Source organism: Belonocnema kinseyi, chromosome 10, assembly GCF_010883055.1.
Source record: "Belonocnema kinseyi isolate 2016_QV_RU_SX_M_011 chromosome 10, B_treatae_v1, whole genome shotgun sequence".
NCBI classification, from domain to species: domain Eukaryota; kingdom Metazoa; phylum Arthropoda; class Insecta; order Hymenoptera; family Cynipidae; genus Belonocnema; species Belonocnema kinseyi.
Genome location: NC_046666.1, coordinates 106,734,020 through 106,739,927, shown reverse-complemented (window position 1 = coordinate 106,739,927; position 5,908 = coordinate 106,734,020). Strand labels below are relative to the sequence as shown.

The 5,908-nt window shown below is 29.9% G+C and overlaps 1 long non-coding RNA gene across 1 annotated transcript; it reads left to right on the top strand.

Moving 5' to 3' along the window:
• The first annotated feature begins 229 nt into the window (after nt 1-229).
• On the top strand, nt 230-4,130 carry LOC117182010. The gene is made up of 3 exons (XR_004468241.1): nt 230-358; nt 1,326-1,474; nt 3,884-4,130. It is a non-coding gene; the product is annotated as an uncharacterized LOC117182010 (long non-coding RNA).
• Nucleotides 4,131-5,908: the final 1,778 nt, after the last annotated feature.

Below are 5,908 nucleotides of genomic sequence, written 5' to 3'. Positions count from 1 at the left end.
GAGCGGTGGGTAGAGGGGAAGTGACTTTTTTCGCCAGACGCGCCGTCTATATTTATGGCGGGCAACTAAGCCCGCACCGCATCTACGTTTATAATATCTTTGGCCAAACCTACCGTTTCGCCTTAAGACGATCTGGAGGTAACGCAGCCTGCTTGATCCCTCGGCAGCCCTTTTCTGTTGTTCAGCGCTGAACTCGGTCTCGAAGCTGGACGGCTCGCAACCGGCGGCTTCTGCATTATGTTACAGGGGACATTTAAATGGAAATTAGTGTATGAACTCTGTTGCGCCCCACGATGGAGGTCGAGTCGAAGGCGCGTTGTCGTGTGAAAATGTTTGGGCAACTGCAACGCACAGTAACGTACGTTAGCTAAATAAATTTGTATACTATTTATACTAAATATATTTATATAAAATTAAACCAGTATGGAGTCTAATTATCAACGAAACGCGCAGGTTTCTTTTTTATCATTTAAAGAAGTTTTTAACCATTTTTATGCTTTTCTTTATAGTTTGTATTTTTTTTATAATTTGTCTTTTTTTTGTAAAAAAGTCTTTTTTTTTTGTTGAAAATTCATTTATTAGGTTGAAAATTACTTTTTAAAAGTAAAAATCAATTTTTTATGCCAAAAATTTAAATAAATTTTTTTTCCGAAACTGTCTAGTATTAAGGAATTTTCCGCAGCGCCATTGTTATAAACATTTCTTGTGGCAAAATATATAAAATTTGAGCTTTTTCTAATTATAATTTCCTTTAATAGCCAGAATGGCTTCAGTTATTCCTTAAAATAATAAAGATTTAATAATATTTGATAAAATATACCAGTTGAAATTTTTATAAATAAATTAGATTAACAAATTCAAGATTTTGATAAAACATTCCATTTTAATATTTTGCCATAAGAATTGTTTATAACCATGGTTATTATCAACTTTTTAATTAGTTTTGTAATGAAATGCCATTCCTACATTAATTTTTTTACCGATACTAAGACTATTTGCTAATTTGTTCATAAAATTTGTTTATAATAAACAAATGGAATAATTACCAAATTATTTGTATTCCATGAGTCCCTAAATATTCATTTAAGACAATATCAAGTTTACCTGATCAGTTATTAGAGCGTAAAAATTGTTATGTACAAAATTACAGTTTTTCCATATTTTAATAAGAAAATAGAGAAGACAAAAGTTCAAATTCGAACCAAACTTGAAGACTGGACATTTTTCAACGAAAAAAGTGCATTTCCTCCCTGGACCTCAATAGTAGGGCGAAACAGAATTCATACACAATATTTCATTTAAACTTCCCCTGAAACATAATGCAGAAGCCGCCCAGCTTCGAGACCGAGTCCAGCGCTGAACAATAGAAAAAGGTCGCTGAGGGATCGGGCAGGCTGCGGCACCCTGAAATCTTCTTAAGCCGGATTTGCTTATGTTGTCAGAAGTCTGTGGGCCACTCTATTTAAACTCTAAGGTAACTGTATACAAATTATTATCAAGTTAAAATATGACAAAGTCGTTCAGAAATACTGCAATAATGAATGCCAACCTTCAGAGGAATCTGGCGATTTTAAGAAACATACAATTAAGTGACATTAAAAAATTCGATTGACTGATTTCAGTTTATTTCATTTTATTCCATTTAAGTTTATTACAGCATTTGTTTTAAGTTTGATGCTAGACTATAATAATTATATACGTTTTATGAATTATTTATCAGATAAATGCATTAAATTATTTTCTCTTTATTTCGAATTTTGATTTTTCAAGTGCAAAAGTGTTAAAAAATACCTTATTTACATTATTAAATCGAAAAAATTCTATTTCTAATTGTAAAATTTTTTATAATCGACTTAGACACACTCGAAATAAGTTAAAATTTTTCTTCACATTAAAGAATGTTTTACTTGCAAAACATATATTATAATAAAACATAGTGACAAAATGGAATGAATACACTTCAAATCATGCAGGCCGGCTGTAAAATATTCAGAATTATATTGCATTTACGAAGTGTGTACGTGGAAAATAAAGAGATATGTATTTTTATAAATAAGCATGACAAAATTTGCACATTATTACGAACACTAGCACATTGTGCGCACTACGCACGCTTGAATTACCATTTCTCTAGAGAAAAAAATTCATCCATTTTCCAGGAAAGTGACAGGATACATTTTTTTTTATATTTTACAGAATATCCGCACTTTTTGTCAATTATCATTCAATATTAGTGACTTCTTTGAATAAATTCAAACAATTGAAGGATTAATCACTATTGAATTTAGGTCTACGCTTATTTGTAAATGTTCTTGATTTTTTCGGAATTCCCTTAAAATTCGACGAATTTTATAGCTCTATTTTAGAGTTGCAGTTTTTTAATTCACTTTAAAGCTAAAGACTTTTTAATTCACGTTGAATTCTTATGAATTTATAAATTTTTTCTTCACTAATTTTATTAGCTCCCATTCATCTGAATTCAATGGATTTTAAAGATTTTAAAAATGACGGCACATTAATTAAAATTATTTTTAAGTCGTATTGAATTCGTTTGAGTTTCATGAAATTTTCTCGAATTCCCTTCAATTTGTATGAATATATTGCTATTTTACTGAAATGAATGGGATGTTGTAGTTTTCTTCAATTAATTTGAATTTATCATAAATTCCTATTTACTTATTCTGAATTCTTAAGAATTCTTTGGAATTCTCTTGGCTTTATTTGGACTTTCCCTGAATTCTATCCCCTCTCATTTTACTCCATTCGGTGGACATTTTTTTATTTTTTGAATTTTGTTCAATTCATTCGAATTCTTATGAATTTCATCAAAATCTCTTGAATTTCTTTACATTCTTCTAAATGTACTCAAATATTACTAAAATCAATGGAATTTTTTCAACTTTTTTCAATTTTTGTATATTTTTTTTACTCACGTCATGAATGTACATTAAGCAATTTCCGTCGTCTTTTTCATACAAATATTTACTAATTGAAAATATGAATGTTTACCATGATTTTTAAACAATTTTCAATTGCCTTAACAAATTTATATTATTTAAACAATTATTTATTCCCAAAAAATGTTTTTAAAAAATCGTATTTTCTGATTGAAATGTAATTGTTTTTCATTGTTTGTAGTAGTAAATTTGTCTAAAAACATTATGTATATATTAAAATAATAATTCATTATCCATTTTCAAAATTTCTAAAAATTGAGCCAGAGATATCGACTTTCTTTTTAAATTAGTATCATATGCTACGTTTGGTTGAATAATAAAATAATTTTAATACATTTCTTTCAATATTTAATAAATTTCTATTTGTTTAAACAATCTATATTTGCTCAAGTAGTTTTTTTTCGATAGCTAAAAAAATGAAATAAAATAGAACACATAAAATTATGTTTCTGACTGTATGGTGTATAGAAATAATGCATTCACCACTTTTTAATTGTTTTAACCAATGTAATTTGTATAAATAATTACTTTTCCGAAAGTTACATTTAAAATCGTAATTAACTCTATGTCTTCTATTTTACTTCATTGTTTTAGTTATCGAAAAATAACTGCTTGAGCAAATAAAAATTGTTTAAACATATATAAATTTGTAAAACATTAGAAGAAACTAGGTGAAACTAGGTAAAAGTTTGAAAGAGAAAAATGTCAGTAATGATAGATGAGTAGACTTCGATATCTAAAAAATCAGCTCTTATTGTTTATATAGTTGTGGTTCCTGAGACAGTCACTTCTAATATTTTTTTAGATCTTATTGAACTTGAGAATCAAAAGGCTGAAACAATTTTTAACGCATTACTCTCTTGTTTAGAATCATATCGTTTTGGAAACAATTTTCTCAAAAAAAAAAACTTGCTTTGTTTTGCTAGTGACGGAGCCAGTGAAATGCTTGGCAGAAATTCCGGCGAGTCGACAGTTCTGAAGGAAATGTTCGCCAACATTATCGTTTGGCACTGTCTTAATCATCGAGTAGATGGGTTGCTAGTAGCTTCAGAAGCGTTAAATTGGTATGGAATAATTATCCCGTACTTGAAAAACATTTCGAATCAGCTTCTCAAGATAATAAAAGAACGGCATCTGAAAAAGAAAAATACACCGGCTTGCTAAGCAGAATGCGATCAGTTCAATTTTTGAAAGATTTGACTCTTTTTTATGATATTTTAGAAGAACTCTCAAGCCTTTCAGAAAATTTACAAAATAGAGATTGTAATATATCGATGGAAGGTAAATTCATCCGAAGAACGCTTTTTGTTTTAAATACAATGAAAGTACTGGAAAACAAATTTGAAAAAAAAACTAACGAAGCGCGTATTTCTGAAGAAAACATGGAATATAATGGTATAATCTTAGAATCGAATAGAAAGCTCACTGCCATTAATAGGGAACAGTTCCGAACAAGTTTAATAAATTCATTATCTAACCGTTGCTTTACGGCGCAAGCATCTCATGTAAATAGCATAGGAAAGGATGTAGGAAAGTATGAATATGTTCAACTGTTAAAAGACAATAAAATATTTCATGCTAATACCTGGCCAACTGATTGAGACGTTCTCTATGGCCAGGATTCTGTTTCTAGGTTGCACACAAAGTTGTCTTTACTAAAAAGACCAGTAATTGAAAATTTAAGAAATTTTATTCAAGAAAGTGGTAAAAGAATTCCTGAAAATTTGAAACCACTCGTTATCTGTGTAAAGACCCTGCCCTGCAGCTCAGCGGAATACGAATGGGGTTTTAGTTTAATGAATAACATTATAACACCACTGCGTAGTAAACTGCTTTTAAAATACGTTTCGTCGTTACTTTTTATTCAATTGAATGGAGATTTCAATTATTTAATTGAAAATCATATTTAATGCTTTATGACATGTGAAAAGGTGGTTATTGATACTTTTATCTGCTACTGAAACTCGGTCGCATCACGTCAACCATGAAAATAATCACGATTTTTCACAGAAAAAAGAAATATGGACATGTTTTGACTAATCTTGTGTACGTTTACATTTGTGAATATCCTGATTTTAAATTGTGCAATACGCTTTGTTATATATCTTAATTTCAAGTACATGCAATAAACAGAAGACTAATTAGAAATTGAAAAGTCGTGTTTTATTTTAATCTTATTTATTTTTTTATTTATGTTTATTACTTATTTATTTATCTTATTTATATATTCGTGTGTGTGTGTGTGTGTGTGTTCAAAAGTTTCTATGAATGTACCGCCAGGCCACTTTCTTTTTTAGGACTACACCACAGCTTTCACCCCAAAACGAGCTTCATAAAACTTATAAGCTTCCAAACTTTTATATTCTTTCACTTGTTTGGCAGTGTAAAGCAGTAAGATTGAATGAAATATGACACTATATCCACTATTGTCACCGAGGGCACAGAGCTTACATTTTCACTAAAATCTAAATCTTTAAGAGCATACAGATCAAAGTTTTCTATTTTTTTCCAATTTTTGGATATATCGTGTCTTGACGTCTTCAGGCAGTTTTTCCAAATATTCACTCTGCATTTCGAAAAAAAAAACATTTTTTAAAAATGACGGAAATACATATAAACTATAGGGGTGTAGGGAGGAGGTTATTCTCCCCAAAGTCGCTCGGACCGCGTGACGTCACAAGTGAGAATGCTCTATAATAATTGAATCGAAATTCGAAATGGATAATAAGCAAGCTGAGCAAGCTAAAAAAGAGTGAAGAGTGTTCGTGCTTGAGCAGATTTGTAACGTTCTTTTTTTACAGAGTGAGTCTTTTTTAATTTTCGGAAGACATGACAACCCAATACATCTAAATATGACACTGTTTTTTTGGCAAAGGTGTAGTTCAAGAAGATAAATGTTACTTTTCTGCTTCTGAGTGAGGTTAGGGTTACCAACACACAGCCTGAAATCT